Source organism: Cetorhinus maximus, chromosome 25, assembly GCF_964194155.1.
Source record: "Cetorhinus maximus chromosome 25, sCetMax3.hap1.1, whole genome shotgun sequence".
In the NCBI taxonomy this organism is placed as follows: Eukaryota; Metazoa; Chordata; class Chondrichthyes; order Lamniformes; family Cetorhinidae; genus Cetorhinus; species Cetorhinus maximus.
In genome coordinates this window covers 11,672,419-11,688,978 of record NC_135903.1, presented here as the reverse complement: position 1 = coordinate 11,688,978, position 16,560 = coordinate 11,672,419, and the positions used below count along the sequence as shown (strand labels likewise).

The 16,560-nt window shown below is 43.4% G+C and overlaps 1 protein-coding gene across 3 annotated transcripts in view; it reads left to right on the top strand.

Annotated features, from left to right (window-relative positions):
* LOC144667884 (sorting nexin-11-like) overlaps positions 1–16,560 on the top strand; it is a 117,181-nt gene that overhangs the window by 36,580 nt on the left and 64,041 nt on the right. The window lies entirely within an intron of this gene.

Below are 16,560 nucleotides of genomic sequence, written 5' to 3'. Positions count from 1 at the left end.
TTCCAGTCAGCACTGTGCGCGTATGAATGCTTAATGCCCTCAGAAAAAAAAATTGATGCCGGAGTTAAAACATCACAACCACAACTTGCATTTATATAGCACTTTTAACAAAGTAAAACATCATAAGGTGCTTCACAGGGCTGTTATCAAACAAAATCTGACACTGAGCCACATGAATAAATATTTGGAGAGGTGATCAAAAGCTTGGACAAAGCGTGAGATTTTGAGCAGCAACTTAACGAATAGAGAGGGATAAAGAAATGAAGAGGGTTAGGGAGGGGAATTCTGGAACTTTGGGCCCAGGCAGCTTAAGGTATGGCCACCATTCATAGAGCATTGAAAATTGGGTTGCGTAAGGGTCCAAAATTGGAAGGACACAGAGATTTGAGGGTTGAAGGGGTGAAGAAAGTTACAGAGATAGGAAGGGCGAGACCATGGAGGAATTTGAAAATAAGGATGAGAATTTTAAAGTTGAGGCTTTGCCAGATCAGGAGTCAGCATAGATCAGTGAGTACAGTGGGCAATTGGTGAATGGGAGGGATTTGTTATGATTGTGTTTGTGACTGATGCTGGCTGGAAATTCTGTCTCTGTACTCATTGGGAAGAGTACTTTGTGGTTCATTGAAACTCTGTCACATGAATGTACCTTTGTAAAACTGACTTCTCTTCTTGGACATGGAGTCATCCCTCACTTGCCCTCCATATTGGTTGCGAGAAAGTTCTGCCCCGGGATCGAAAGAGTGTGACGCTGGGAGCTCACTGCATGAACCTCGTGAGGGGAGCTGAGCCCCCAACTGCTGAAGCACTTGTGCCAGAGTCTGCTTTCCTGAGAGAAAGAATAGTGCAAGAAACAGTTTTTATTTTTCTCTTCTCCGCTCACCTTTCTAACTCAGTGGTGCTGATTAATGCTGAGGCACAGTTCCTTGGGTGTAGGCTGCAGTTACAGTCTGACCAATGGGGCCAGTCTTTGCTGGTGCAATTGTGTTAGCTATAGCTGAATGAGTAGTATCTTTGTCTCTGCGTCAGAAGGTTGTAGGTTCAAGGCCCACTCCAGAGACTTGAGCTAAAAATCTGGAGATGTTAACCCAAGGCTCATCTGCTCTCCAAGGTGGATATAAAAGATTCTACTGTTGAATAAGTGTAAGGGAGCTCCCCTCATTGCTCTGGTCAATATTTATTCAATCAATATTACTAAAAATAAGTTTTCCAATCATTATCAACTTCCTGTTTAATTTACTGTGCACAAATTAACTGCCATATTTCCTATGTTACAACAGCGACAACACTTTCAAAGCACTTCATTGGCTGTAAAGTCTTTAGGTACATCCGCACCTGTGAAACATGCAAGTTTTCTTTTTTTTTCCTTTGTGTATCAACAATAATAAAAAAAATCTTCCAGCAAATCATCCTATAAATCCTTTATAAAGAATGCTTACTACAGGACCATCCCAGAGAGCAAAGATAACTCAAGCCTCTTCTTCCCTATTGTTAGCTACTTTCTTAAATCCCTCTCCCCTGCCCCCTCACATCTAACAGTGGTATTGCCCCAATACTACATTGGAACATCAATCCAGATTATTTGCTCAATTTTTGACTATTTTCTTGAAGAAGGCTTCTGACACACAGACAATGCCATCAACTGAGTCAAGCTAATTTAGTTTGTTGTATTTCTTAAACTACAGAAAGGAAAATACTGGGCTCCAGGGTCCTGGTCACTTGGGTATGGCTTTAGAAAGAAAAGAAAGACTTGGATTTGTCTTGCTTCTTTCACAACCTACCCTGTGGACTGTCAGCCCAAGTGACCAGGACTTGAACCCTTAACGTTGATTCAGAAGCGAGAGTGCTACTGCTGAGCCACAGTTGAAGCACAGTAGAAAGGTTTCCAGTTTACAGTAAGTGGATCTGTACAGTGACTGTACCTTTGTAAGAAGGAATGCTTTTGCTCTGATGCTCTTTGGGCAGGGGCTCTTCCTCTTGCAATATGCACTCATGCCTGTTGCGCTCAGCAATTGTGCGATAAATTGGAGTCTTGGTCCTCATGATCTCATCCGAGGGGTTGTCTGAGGGACATGGTTTGTGTCTGTGATCTGGCAACTCTCCTGGCCCTGTCAGATGGAACACAATTGCTTTTGAATCGTAGTTATCTACAGGCAGGTGAATTGCTGCCCATCCTACCTGCATTTTTCCCTCAGCAGTGGTGACCAGCAGTGAATATTAATGGTGCCTGGGAATTTTACTTTTCCAGGTTTCTTCTCTTTCCTTTTCCTCTTCAAACTCTTTCTGAAGTACAATTTCACTGGCATCAGCAGCCCTTTGCTACTTAGCCTAAATCATCAACTCTTCACTTTTGAGCGAGTCAGTGAGTGTTGGAATTCAGAGCCAAATCCAATCCTTGTCTCAAGACAAAAACAAAAATAGCTGGAAAAACTCAGCAGGCCTGACAGCATCTGCGGAGGGGAATACAGTTAACGTTTCGAGTCCGTATGACTCTTCATCAGAACTAAGGAAAAATAGAAATGAGGTGAAATATAAGCTGGTTATGGGAGGTGGGACAGGTAGAGCTGGATAGAGGGCCAGTGATAGGTGGAGGCAAAGAAGAGCTTGCCAAAGATGTCATAGACAAAAGGACAAAGGGGTGTGGATGGTGGTGATATTAGCTAAGGAATGTGCTAATGATGACATTAAGGGTAGAAATCAGGACAAGCAAGTGACAGATAGCCCTAGTGGGGGTGGGGTGGGGGGAAGGGATCAAAATAGGCTAAAAGGTGGAGATAAAACAATGGATGGAAATAAATATTTGGAGGAACAGCATCTCATCTTCCGATTAGGCACTTTGCAGCCCTTCGGACTTAACATTGAGTTCAACAACTTCAGATCATGAACTCTCTCCTCCATCCCCACCCCCTTTCCGATCCCCCTTTTTCCAATAATTTATAATTTTTAATATTTTTTTAATATATTTTTCTTTTCCCATCTATTTCTATTATTTTAAAATTTATTTCCATCTATTGTTTTATCTCCACCTTTTAGCCTATTTCGATCCCTTCTCCCCCACCCCACCCCCACTAGGGCTATCTGTCACTTGCTCGTCCTGCTTTCTACCCTTAATGTCACCATTAGCACATTCCTTAACTAATGCCACCGTCAACACCCTTTTGTCTATGACATCTTTGGCAATCTCTTCTTTGCCTCCACCTAACACTGGCCCTCTATCCAGCTCTACCTGTCCCACCCCCCTCAACCAGCTTATATTTCACCTCATTTCTATTTTTCCTTAGTTCTGATGAAGAGTCATACGGACTCGAAACATTAACTGTATTCCTATCCACAGATGCTGTCAGACCTGCTGAGTTTTTCCAGCTATTTTTGTTTTTGTTTCAGATTTCCAGCATCCACAGTATTTTGCTTTTACCTTGTCTCAAGACATCTGGACACCCACAGGTTTTGATAGAGATCACGGGAAAGCATGGGCTGAATTTTCCCCCCATTGGGGGGTGGGGAGGTTGATGGGCGTGGCGTCATTTTACGTGGGCGAGCCAATTAAAGCCCGCCCAGTGCAACATCCGCACAGAAGTGCTTTGCGGTCCCTGTGCAGGCGGTGCGCACAAAAGAGCTCACTCATCTTCCTGAGTCTAGGTGCAGCTTCAGGGAGATCGGCTGCACATGTGAAAAAAGATAAAAATAGAAAAATAAAATTTCCCTCACATGTCCCCTCATGTGACAATGTCACATAAGTTGGGACATATCCATGATTTTTACAAAAACTTTATTAAAAATTTTTAAAGCCTACATGAAACCTCATCCCTGGGATGTTTTTTCTAATGCCCGCCGGGGCTCCTGGCCTGCCCACCAACCTTAAGGTTGGATGGGCAGGTCCTTTAATTACTTAATTGACCCTGTCAATGGCCTCAATTGGCCATTGACAGGTCGGCAGGTGCGCAGCTGATTTTGCTATGCTCCCGCCTTCCTGAAAATTTAAATCGGGCGCAGTGATATCGGGAGTTCTCCGCCGATGTCACCGCGTGTCATTTTATGCGTCGGCGAGCGGGCCCCGCCCCCACTTGCCGACTCGTAAAATTCTGCCCCATGAGTAGGAACCTGGGCTCATTTTTGCTTTCCATAAAACTAACACTGTGAAACCTAGTGTATAGGGGTCCCTACAATATATCTATCTACCCCTCCATTTAGCTATGTAAGCTTTGGTTTAGTGGTAGCACTCTTACTTCTGAGTCAAAAGCATGTGGAACCCCAGTCCAGAGACTTGAACACATAATCTAAGCTGACACTTCAATGCAGTACTGAGGGATTGCTATACTGTTGGAAGTGCCCTCTTTTGGATGAGGCATTAAACCAAGGCATTGTCTCAGATAGATGTACAAGATGGCGTAGCAAAGATAACTCATGATTTCTTTACTCTGTTACCAGCTATCTCCTTAAATCGTGTACTCCACCCTCACATCTAACAAGTTCTGAAAACTTATGGATTTCTTTGTCATCATAATAGAGACAAATCATGCAGTTGTCTCTGCTGCTTTCCATCCTCTTGATCACAAGCCAAACCTCTTCCCAGCCATGAACCCCATTTGACTCAAATGTTTTCCCCCTTGCCCTCTCTAACCTCATCTCATCTGCAAGCCTGGCACCTGGTCTCTTCACCCCATTCTCATTAAACTCCTGGATCTGCAAGCTAGCTGACATTGTAAATGGTTCCCCCTCCCTTACAAACTCACAGTCATCATTTCTTTCCTCGAAAACCCACCTTCAGACGCCAGGATTCTAGAATACATTGTCACCTTCCAGATCTCAAGCCATTTCAGAATCACAGAATTTTAACAGCGCAGAAGGAGGCCATTCAGCCCATTGTGTCTGCACCAGCTCTCCAAATGAGCATTATGACCTAGTGCCATTGCCTTGCCTTTTCCCCGTACCCCTGCACATTGTTTCTATTCAAATAATCATCTAATGCCCTCTTGAATGCCTTGATTGAACCTGCCTCCACCACACTTCCAGGCAGTGCACTCCAGACCCGAAAAAAGGTTTTTTCTCACGTCACATTTGCTTCTTTTGCAAATCACTTTAAATCTGTGCCCTCTCATTCTTGATCCTTTTACGAGCGGGAACAGCTTCTCCCTATCTACTCTATCCAGCCTCCTCATGATTATGAACATCTCTATCAAATCTCCTCTTAGCCTTCTTCATACCAAGGAGAACAGTCCCAATCTCTCCAATCTATCTTTGTAACTGAAGTTTCTCATCCCTGGGACCATTCTGGTAAACCTCTTCTGCACTCTCTCCAATGTGTTCACATCCTTCCTATAATGTGGCACCCAGAACTGTACACAATACCCCAGCTGAGGTCTCATGAGTGTCTTATATAAATTCAGCATAACCTCCTTGCTCTTGTACTCCATGCCCCTATTAATAAAGCCCGTGATACTTTATGCTTTATTAACTGCTCTCTCTACCTGTCCTGCCACCTTCAGTGATCTATGCACATACACACCCAGGTCTTTCTGCTCCTGCACCCCCTTCAAAATTTCACCCCTTATGTTATATTGTCTGTCCATGTTCTTACTACCAAAATGTATCACCTCACAACTCTCCACATTGAACTTCATCTGCCACCTATCTGCCCACTCCACCAATTGTTTCTAGAACCCTGCCCACCTCTGAAGTTAAACTGACTGGTCTCTAATTGCTGCCCTTATCCTTACAGCCTTTTCTGAACAAGGGCGTAATGTTTGCAATTCTCCAGTCCTCTGACACCTCCCCTGAGTCTAGGGAAGACTGAAAAATGATGGCCAGTGCCCCTTCAATTACTACTTTCACTTCCTTCAATATCCTTGGATGTGTCTCGTCTGGTCCCGGTGCCTTGTCAACTTTAAGTACCGACAGTCTATTCAACACTTCCTCCTTATCAATTTTGAACCCTTCTAGTGATAGAGTTTTCTGTCTGTCACCATGACCTGGGTAGCATCTACCTCCTTGGTAAAGACGGATGCAAAGTATTCATTTAATACCTCAGTCAAGGTCCCTTCGTCCACGTGTAAATTCCCTTTTAGGTCCCTAATCGGCCCTACTGCTCCTTTTACCACCCTTTTACTATTTGTATGCCTATAGAAGACTTTGGGATTCCTATTTATGTTGGCTGCCAGTCTTTTCTCATCATCCCTCTTCACTTCTCTAATGTGCTTTTTCACCTCCCCTCTGAAGCTTCTGTATTCCTCCTGGTTCTCAATTGTATTTTCTACCTGACACCTGTCATAAGCACACTTTTTCGTTTTTATCTTAATTTCTACCTCCTTTTTCATCCAGGGAGCTCTGGATTTGTTTGCCCTACCTTTCCCTTTCGATGGAATATGCCCAAACTGTGCCCGAACCAATTCTGTTTGAAGGTAGCCCATTGTTCAGCTACAGTTTTTCCCGCCAATCTTTCATTCCAGTCTATCTGACCCAGCTCCGTTCTTGTCCCATCGAAGTTGGCTCTCATCCAGTTAATTATTCTTACTCTGGCTTGCCTATCGTCCTTTTCTATCATCATCCTAGAATGTACAATACATTGATCATTTTCTCCTAAATGTTCCCCCACTGACACTTGATCTACTTGGCACACCTCATTTCCAAGAACCAGGTCCAACAGTGCATCTTTTCTTGTTGGATTGGATACTTACTGCTGTAGGAAATTTTCCTGAACACAGTCTAGGAAATTTTGCCCCTCCCCACCCTTTACACTACCACTGTCCCAATCTGCATTCGGGTAATTAAAGTTACCCATTATAACTACTCTACAATGTTTGCATCTCTCTGTAATTTCCCTGCAGGTTTGTTCTTCTACGTCCTTCTCACTATTTGATGGCCTATAGACTACACCGAGCAATGCAGTTGCACCCTTTTTGTCCCTTAGCTCTAGCCAAATTGACTCCATCCTTGAACCCTCTGGGATGTGTTCTTTCTCCAGCACTGCAATGCTCTCCTTAACCAAAAGGAGGCCACCCCTCCTTTCCTTCCTTTCCTATCTTTTCTGAACACCTCGTACCTGGGAATATTTAACACCTAGTTCTGCCCTTCCTTGAGCCAGGTCTCTGTTATTGCTGCAACATCATATTTCCACTTGGCAATCTGCACCTGTAACTCCCTAATCTTAGTTACTATATTCTGTGCATTCACATACATGCATAGTTATCCTCATTTAGATTTTGTTTCTTTCTCTCTCACCCTGACTTCACCTATTAACTTCCTATTCTCTATACTAGTGCTATCTGTCCCTCCCAGCATTTTGTGCACCCTGGTATTCCTCGCTAATATTTTCTCTTGGTTCCCACACCCCTGCTGAGTTAGTTTAAAGCCCCCCGCAACAGCACTAGCAAAACGTCCCACACGGAATTCAGTCCCAGCTCTGTTCAGATGCAACCCGTCCGGCTTGTACAGGTGCCATCTTTTCCCCAGAGCCAGTCCCAGTGTCCCAGGAATCTAAAGCTCTCCCTCCTGCACCATCTTTCCAGCCATGCATTCATACTCCTTATCCTCCTATTTCTGTACTCACTGGCACATGGTACTGGGAGTAATCCAGAGATTACTACATTTGAGATCCTACTTGCTAATTTTTTACCAAGCTCCCTAAATTCTGATTGCAGGACCACATCCCCCTTCCTACCTAAGTCATTGGTACAAATGTGAACCACGACCTCTGGCTGTTCACCTTCCCCCAGAAAAATGTCCTGCATCCTTGACCCTGGCACCAGGGAGGTAACATACATCCTGGAGTCACGTCTACGGCCGCAGAAACACCTGTATGCTCCCCTAACCAATGAATCCCCTATCACTATTGCTGTTTCTTTCTTCTTCCTCCCCACCTGTATAGTCGAACTGCTCGTGGTGACACAAACTTGGCTCTGACTGCACTCCTCTGAAGAACCAGTGCCCTCACCAGCTTCCAAAACAGAAAACCGATTTGTGAGCAGGACCCCAGGGGACTCCTGCACTACCTGCTTACTTTTCTTGGACTGCCTGGTGGTCACCCTCTCTGAACGTACTATCCACGTAGCTCTCAGCCTCGCGATGCGCCACAGTGACTCCAGCCGCTGCTTGAGTTCTGCAACCCGAAGCTCAAGTTTCTGCAGCTGGCAGCACTTCCTGCACATGTGGTTGTCAAGGACACCTATAGCATCCATGACTTCGCACATATTACAGGACACGCGTTCCACTCGACTGAGCTATCCTGCCATGTCTTAACTCTACTTCCTTTATATTAATTTTATTCTACTTTGGATTATCTATATTACTTTATTATATTGGCCCTAAGTTTCCCTTATTCCTGGTGCTTCACAGTTAAATCTAACTACAGCAACTTGTTTAAAAATATTACACTTTTCTAATTTATTCACCAGTTCCTACTTACCAAGGCTGCCCGCCGCTCACCTTTCTGAGGAAAGGTAGAAAAGGAAAGATGTACCTCCTCACCAAACTCCCTCAGTCACCTCTGTTCTCGAACTCTCGCTGCTTCTCGCGCTGTTTTTATAGCTCTTCTGCTTTCCTCTGGGTGCCGTTGACTGCCTGTCCCAGGGTCCTCCTTTCTCACTTCCTCTCCTCTCTCCCCAACTCCCTGTGTGAATCCCTCCAGCTAGGTTATCACTCCTCAAGTACTGAAATGGCCCTGACCAAATTCATGAAGGTCATTTTTTGTGTTTGTGACTGTGGTGATTTTGTTTTGATTTTCCATGTAAACCATGACCTTGGCTCCTAAGGGGCTACTGGAAGTCACTGTTCCCACATTAATTCAAAAGATCCAAACCACTCATATTCATAAGGCACTGCGCTTATTAATGAGAGATAATCAATGAGCAAAACTGAGCATGGACTACAGTGGTTCAAGAAGGCAGCCCACCACCACATTCTCAAGGACAATTAAGGATCGGAAATAAATGCTGGCCTAGCCAGTGACGCCTGCATCTCATGAACAAATGAAACAAAAACAGAGCAGTTTCTGTTCAATTGTTAGGACTGGACTGGTCTGCTCTGATTACAGGGAGATCAAAGACAAGAAGGTCTCACCTCTGTAGAATGAGAAACTGTGGCCGGACTGTTGAGGGCTCTCTTCTTCCTTGACTCGTTTTGTAGCATGATGGGTACTTGCTACCCGATGAATTGTAGGATGTGTCAAAGTGCCTTCGTCAGATGAGGTGTCTGATGAGTCTGAGGTAAACTGTTGATCTGAGGGAACTTCTGGTAGAAACAAAATATTGGGTGACTGCTACAAACTTTAGAAAGTTCAGTGAGCCAATAATAAATCCTTCAAAAATAAATTCAACTCACAGGGAAGTTAAGAACAGCTATGCTGTCCATCGAGTTTCTCTGAGAGTATATTAGACCTAAGGTTGTGCCAGTGTTCATTTCCAAGCATATTAACAATGCTAAAGTGAGACACAGTCCCACGATCGAATGAACGTTTATGCAAGATGAGATGGAACAGATTGGTAGTAGGGTTACTAATTTACATCGTGCCCTACACTGTGCTTGGTCTGAGGTGCGCAAATTCCTTTCATTTTTTAATTTGACCTGTTTGTGCCGCTATATTGCCTCAATAGATGACTGCGCCATAAATGATACCCGCTTGAAACAAGCCCGCACTATAAACTTGCTTAAATGGAAGAAGTTTGGCAGCACTATTGATGACACCACCAAACCATTTAGTAAATTTCTCTGACCATGAACTCTCTGAAAGCGAGGAATTTATTCTTGTGCATGGCTTCAATTTTGGTGTGCCTTCATCCCACATCAAACAGGAAGAGGTATTTTCTCAGTTTGAAATCCTCTACTCCCAGTTATCCAGCAACAAACCAGTATCCAGTGAAGATGCTGAGTCCTTGAATCACAAAATCACAGAATTTTAATGGCACGGAAGGAAGCCGTTCGGCCCATCATGTCTGCACCAGCTCTCCAAATGAGCATTATGACCTAGTGCCATTGCCTTGCTTTTTCCCCATACCCCTGCACATTTTCTATTCAAATAATCATCTAATGTCCTCTTGAATGCCTCAATTGAACCTGCCTCCACCACACTTCCAGGCAACGCATTCCAGACCTGAACCACTCGTTGTGTGAAAAAGTTTTTCTCACGTCACATTTGCTTCTTTTGCAAATCACTTTAAATCTGTGCCCTCTCATTCTTGAAACTTTTACAAGCGGGAACAGCTTCTCCCTATCTACTCTGTTCAGCCCCCTCATGATTATGAACATCTTTATCAAATCTGAAGAAGGGTCATATGGACACGAAACGTTAACTTTGTTTTTCTCCCTCCACAGATGCTGTCAGACCTGCTGAGTTTTTCTAGCATTTTCTGTTTTTGTTTCAGATTTCCAGCATCTGCAGTATTTTGCTTTTATCTCTATCAAACCTCCTTTTAGCCTTCTTCACTCCAAGGAGAACAGTCCCAACTTCTCCAATCTATCTTTGTAACTGAAGTTTCTCATCCCTGGAACCATTCTTGTAAACCTCTTCTGCACTCTCTCCAATGTGTTCACATCCTTCCTATAATGTGGCACCCAGAACCGTACACAATACTGCAGCTGATCCCGAATGAGTGTCTTATATAAATTCAGCATAACCTCCTTGTACTTGTACTCTATGCGCCTATTAATAAAGCCCATGATACGATATGCTTTATTAGCTGCTCTCTCCACCTGTCCTGCCACCTTCAGAGATCTATGCACATACACACCCAGGTCTTTCTGCTCCTGCACCCCCTTCAAAATTTCACCCCTTATGTTATATTGTCTGTCCATGTTCTTCCTACCAAAATGCATCACCTCACACTTCTCCACATTGAACTTCATCTGCCACCTATCTGCCCACTCCACCAACTTGTCTATGTCCTTTTGAAGCTCCACACTGTCCTCCTCACAGTTTACAACACTCCCAAGCTTTGTATCATCCACAAACTTTGAAATTGTCCCCTGCACACCAAGATCTAGATCATTAATATATATCAGGAAAAGCAAGGATCCCAATAACGACCCCCCAGGGAATTCCACTACAAACCTTCCTCCAGCCTGAAAAATATCCATTGAACATTTCTCTCAGCTTCCTATTTTTCAGTCAATTTTGTATCCACATTGCTACTGTCCCTTTTGTTCCATGTGCAATAACCTTTCTCAAGTCTGTTGTGTGGCACTGTATCAAAAGCCTTTTGAAAGTGCATGTACACCAAATCAACAGCATTACCCTCATCAATCTTTTCTGTTACCTCTTCAAAAGACTCCAAGTGAGTTAAACACAATTTCCCCTTTCGAAATCCATGCTGGCTCTTCCTTATCAACCCGTATTTTTCCATGTGACTACTAATTCTATCCCAAATAATTGGTTTGTAATTGCTGCGCTCATCCTTACAACCTTTTTTGAACAAGGGTGTAATGTTTGCAATTCACCAGTCCTCTGGCACCACCCTGAGTCTAGGGAAAACTGAAAGATTATGACCAGTGCCCCTACAATTTCTACTCTTACCTCCTTCAGTATCCTTGGATGCATCTCGTCCAGTCCTGGTGCCTTGTCAACTTTAAGACCAACAACCTATTCAACACTTCCTCCTTATCCTCGTCTGTTACCATGGCCAGGGTAGCATCTACCTCCTTGGTAAAGATGGATGCAAAGTATTCATTTACTACCTCAGCCACGGCCCCTTCATCCAAGTGTAAATTCCCTTTTAGGTCCCTAATTGGCCTTACTCCTCCTTTTACCACCTTTTTACTATTTATATGCCTATAGAAGACTTTGGGATTCCCATTTATGTTGGCTGCCAGTCTTTTCTCATAATCCCTCTTCGCTTCTCTAATATGCTTTTGCACCTCCCCTCTGAAACTTCTGTACTCCCCTTGGTTCTCAATTGTATTTTCTACCTGACACCTGTCATAAGCACACTTTTTCTTTTTTATCTTAATTTCTATCTCCTTTTTCATCCAGGGAGCTCTGGATTTGTTTGCCCTACCTTTCCCTTTCGATGGAATATACCTTGACTGTGTCCAAACCAATTCTTTTTTGTTCAGCTACAGTTTTTCTCGCCAATCTTTCGTTCCAGTCTATCTGGCCCAGCTCCATTCTTGCCCCATCGATGTCGGCTTTTGTCCAGTTAGCAGCCTAGCCGATCTGGTGCACACAATTGCGCACTTCCGTATGACTGGCTGATTTTCATTTGCAACACGAATGTCTGGTAGCGTTGCGAGGCCTCACGGCCAACCGAGACCATACACATCTGTACGCCCGACAAAAGGACTGGAATCCTCAACAAGTGTGACTATATCAATAAAATGCATGTATTCTTAATGATGGGTCCAAATTCATATCCATTGGATCTGCTGCTAAGCATGACCAGACAGCCTTGCTCTAAAGAAAGTTACAAAAATGCTTGTTGGACTTATGTAACAGTAACGAGCAGCCAGCTAGTATATATGATAGGGTTTGTCCTCATGGCTCACTGTTTCCATGTATGCAAGGGCTGCCCAAGACACACAAAAGTGATGTCACTTTACACCCTATTTTATTTATGACTGGTTCTGCACAACATGAATTGGCCAAATGCTTGGGTAAGTTGCTACAACCAGATCTGTGTAAGTTTTCCACATACACGGTGAAGGATTCATTCACTTTTGCAAAGACCATACAGGACTTGCATATCGATAGCAATGCTGTGTTTATGTACTCGTTCGACGTTGCTAGTCTATTCACCAATATACCACTCAAGGAAGTCATAGACATTTGCACTGTGTCACTATATCATGGCGATTTAGATGCACTGCCAGTGTCTGAACCTGTATTCATTGAACTTATGAACTCTGCAACCTGTGCTCCCCTTTATCCACAGCGCATGTTACTCCTTCAAAGAACTTCAGTAAATTAGGTGAACATGATTTCCCTTTCACAAAACCATGCTGACTCTTCCCGATTACCTTGAGCTTTTCTAAGTGCCCAGCTATAACCTCCTTAATGGTTGATTCTAACAGCTTCCCTACGACAGACATCAAGCTAACTGGCCTATAGTTTCCTGTATTCTGCCTCCCTTCCTTCCTGAATAGAGGGAATATTTGCTACTTTCCAGTCTAATGGAACCTTTCCAGAATCTAGGGAATTTTGAAAAATTAACACCAATGCATTACTACCTCATTAGCCACCTCTTTTAAGACCCTAGGATGAAGTCCACTTGTCAACCCACAGCTCCATCAGTTTGCTCAGTGCCGCTTCCCTAGTGATTGTAATTTCACCAAGTTCCCCTCTCTCTTCCACCCCCTGATTTACAGCTGTTACTGGAATGTATTTTGTATCCTCTATATTGAAGATAGAAGCAAAACATTTGTACATTTCATCTGCGAGTTCCTTATCATCTGCTATTAACTCCCCACTGTCATTCTCTAGAGGACCAACACTCACTTTACTTACTCTTTTCCTTTTTAAGTACCTGTAGAAACTATTACATCTGTTTTTACATTTCTAGCTAGCCTCCTCTCATGCTTTAATTTCTTATTCCTGATTAACTTTCTAGTCATTCTCTGCTGTTCTTTATATTCTGACCAATCATCTGACCTGCCACTCATCTTTGTGCAGTTTTATGTTTTTCCTTAAGTTTGATGCTTTCCTTAACTTTAGTTAACCTCAGATGGTGGGTCCTCCCTTTAAATTTTTTCTTTATGGTAGAAATATACGATCTATCCCCTAGCCTAGTATCCCAGTTAACTTCTGCTAGCTCAGCTTTCATGCCTACATAGTTGTCTTTCTTTAAGTTTAAAATACTAATCTTAGACCCACTCCCTCCCTTTCAAACTGGATGTAAAATTCAATCATATTGTGGTCGCTGCTACCTAGGGGTGTCTTCACTCAGGTCATTAATTAATGCTGTCACGTTACACAATACCAAGTCTAATATAACCTACTGTCTGGTTGGTTCCAGCTCTAAGAAACTATCTCGAAAGCAGTCTCTGAACTCCTCATCCAGGCTCCTACTGTCAATCTGATTTTTCCAGTTTATATGTAGATTAAAATCACCCATGATTATTGCCATCTCTTTATCACAAGCACCCAATATTTCTCCTTGTATATTGTGTCCTACATTGTGGTTACTGTTAGGGGGCCTGTAGACCACTCCCACTAGTGACTTATTTCCCCTACTAGTCCTCATCTCCACCCAAACCAATTCTACATCCTGATCTCCTGAATCAAGGTCATCTCTAACTATTGCACAAATGCCATCCTTGAGCAACAGTGCTACCCCTCCACCTTTACCTAGCTTCCTATTCTTCTTGAATGTCATATACCCCTCAATGTTCAGGATCCAATCCTTGTCATCCTGCGGCCATGTCTCTGTAATGACTATCAGATCATATTTATTTACTTCAATGTGCGCTACCAATTCATTTACTTTGTTGTGAATGCTACACGCATTCAGATACAGAGCCTTTAGTTTTTCCTTTTGGTATTTTTGTAACATCTAGTCTTGATGTATTGGTGTATTTATTGTATTTAATGGTATATTCTTAGTTTTTATCTCTCTGTCCCTTCCTGCTATTCTCTGACCCTCATTCCCCTATTACTATTATGGTCTCCTTCCTTGAATGTACCCCATTATTTGCCACATCTACCCAAGCTTGATCCCGCCCCCCCCCCGCCATTTAGTTTAAAGCCCTCTCTACTTCCCTAGTTATGCAATTCACAAGAATGCTCACCCCAGCACAGTCCAGCGTCGTGCCCCACAAATTGATTAAATTCTACATCCAGTCTCTATTTTAAACTTAAAGAAGGACAACAGGGCATCTCTGGCTGGGCCAGCATTTATTCCCTAATTGCCCTTGTTCAGAGTCAACATTTCCTTCCCTAAAGGACATTAGTGAACCAGATGGATTTTTACAACAATCAGCAATAGTTTCATGGTCATCATCAGACTTTTAATTCCAGATTTTTGTTGAATTCAAATTTCACCATTTGCCGTGGTGGGTTTTGAACCTGGGTCCCCAGAGCATTACCCGGGGTCCCTGGAATACTAGTCAGTGACAATACTACTATGCCACTACCTCCCACACCAGCCTTTGAGCCATGCATTCATCTCTCTACTCTTATTTGCCCTATGCCAATTTGCGTGTGGCTTAAGTAATAATCCAAAGATTAATACCTTTGAGGTTCTGCTTCTTAGTTTGGTATCTAGCTTCTCATATTGACTTTGCAGAACTTCCTTCCTTGTCCTGCCTATGTCATTGGTACCTACATAGACCATGACAACTGGATCCTCCCTGTCCCACTGCAAGTCCTTCTCTAGCCCTGGGCAAATGTCCCAAACGTTGGCACTTGGCAGGCAACACAGCTTTCTGGACTCTCGCTCTTTGCTGCAGAGAACAGTGTCAATCCCCCTCACTATACTGTCCCCTACTACCACTACATTCCTGTTTGCTCCCCTGGCTTGAACAGCTTCCTGAACCATGGTGCCATGGCCAGCCTGCTTATCTACCTTGCAGACCTCATTTTCTTCCACAAAGGTTGTGAGCACTTCAAACCTGTTTGACAATTGCAAAGCCTGAGGCTCCTCCACCACTGTCTGCTTGGTCCCATTACCTGCCTCACTCACGGTCACATCTTCCTGTCCCTCACTGCTGACCAAAAAAGAGGACCCTATTCTAAGAGGCGTGACCACCTACTGGAACAAAGTATCCAGGTATTTCTCCCCTTCCCTTTATATTGCGCAGTGTCTGCAGTTTGGCTTCCAGAACAATATTCCTGATCTGGAATTCCTCCAGCTGCTTACAGTTTCTGCAGATATATTTGTCCTGGATTGCCTTGGCATCCAAAAGCACCCACATTCCACAGCTGCAAGATAACACCTGTCCTGCCATTGTTACTTATGTTATTTAGTTAACTTAATTTGATTATTCACTTAATTAACTTAGAATAGTTGCTATGTATACCATACCTCTTTTCCCCCATGCACCAAATTCCCACATGAATCTAATTTGCTACTTACTCAGTCTCCTTCTCACTCTGGCATAGTCGCCTGTCTCCTTACATGCCCCGTGTCCAACATTAGATGTGATTCCGCGATTGGACAACACTTGCTAAACAAACATGACTTTGCTAAGAATTACCCTGAAAACCAATTTTAAGATTATCAGTCGGGCTCACAGTGTGGCTCACTTACATGTGCTAGAAGCCACATATATTCACACACAGGGCCCTGTCCTTTGTAGACAGAAGGAGCATGTCCACGCATTGTGTCTTTTCCAACTAAACAAAGGCTTGGGGGACTGCCATTCCCTGGTTCATTTCCCATGGAAATGCCTTGATCAATCAGAGTAGACCTCCTGTTTTGAATTTAAAACAAAAGCTTGGCAGTTAACTGTTCTCTGCTGCATTCCCCATGGTAATGCCTCCAGAATCCACTTGCCAACCAATCAGCGCACTCCTCTCATGCAGTATAAATTGTTGTTGCCTTGACTGTTCATTTATTTTGCTTAGCTATCCTGATGAGTGCAAAACAACAAGTTTTGATAGCATTTCTCTTTTTTCAGCAATACTCAAGTTCTGTACTACCA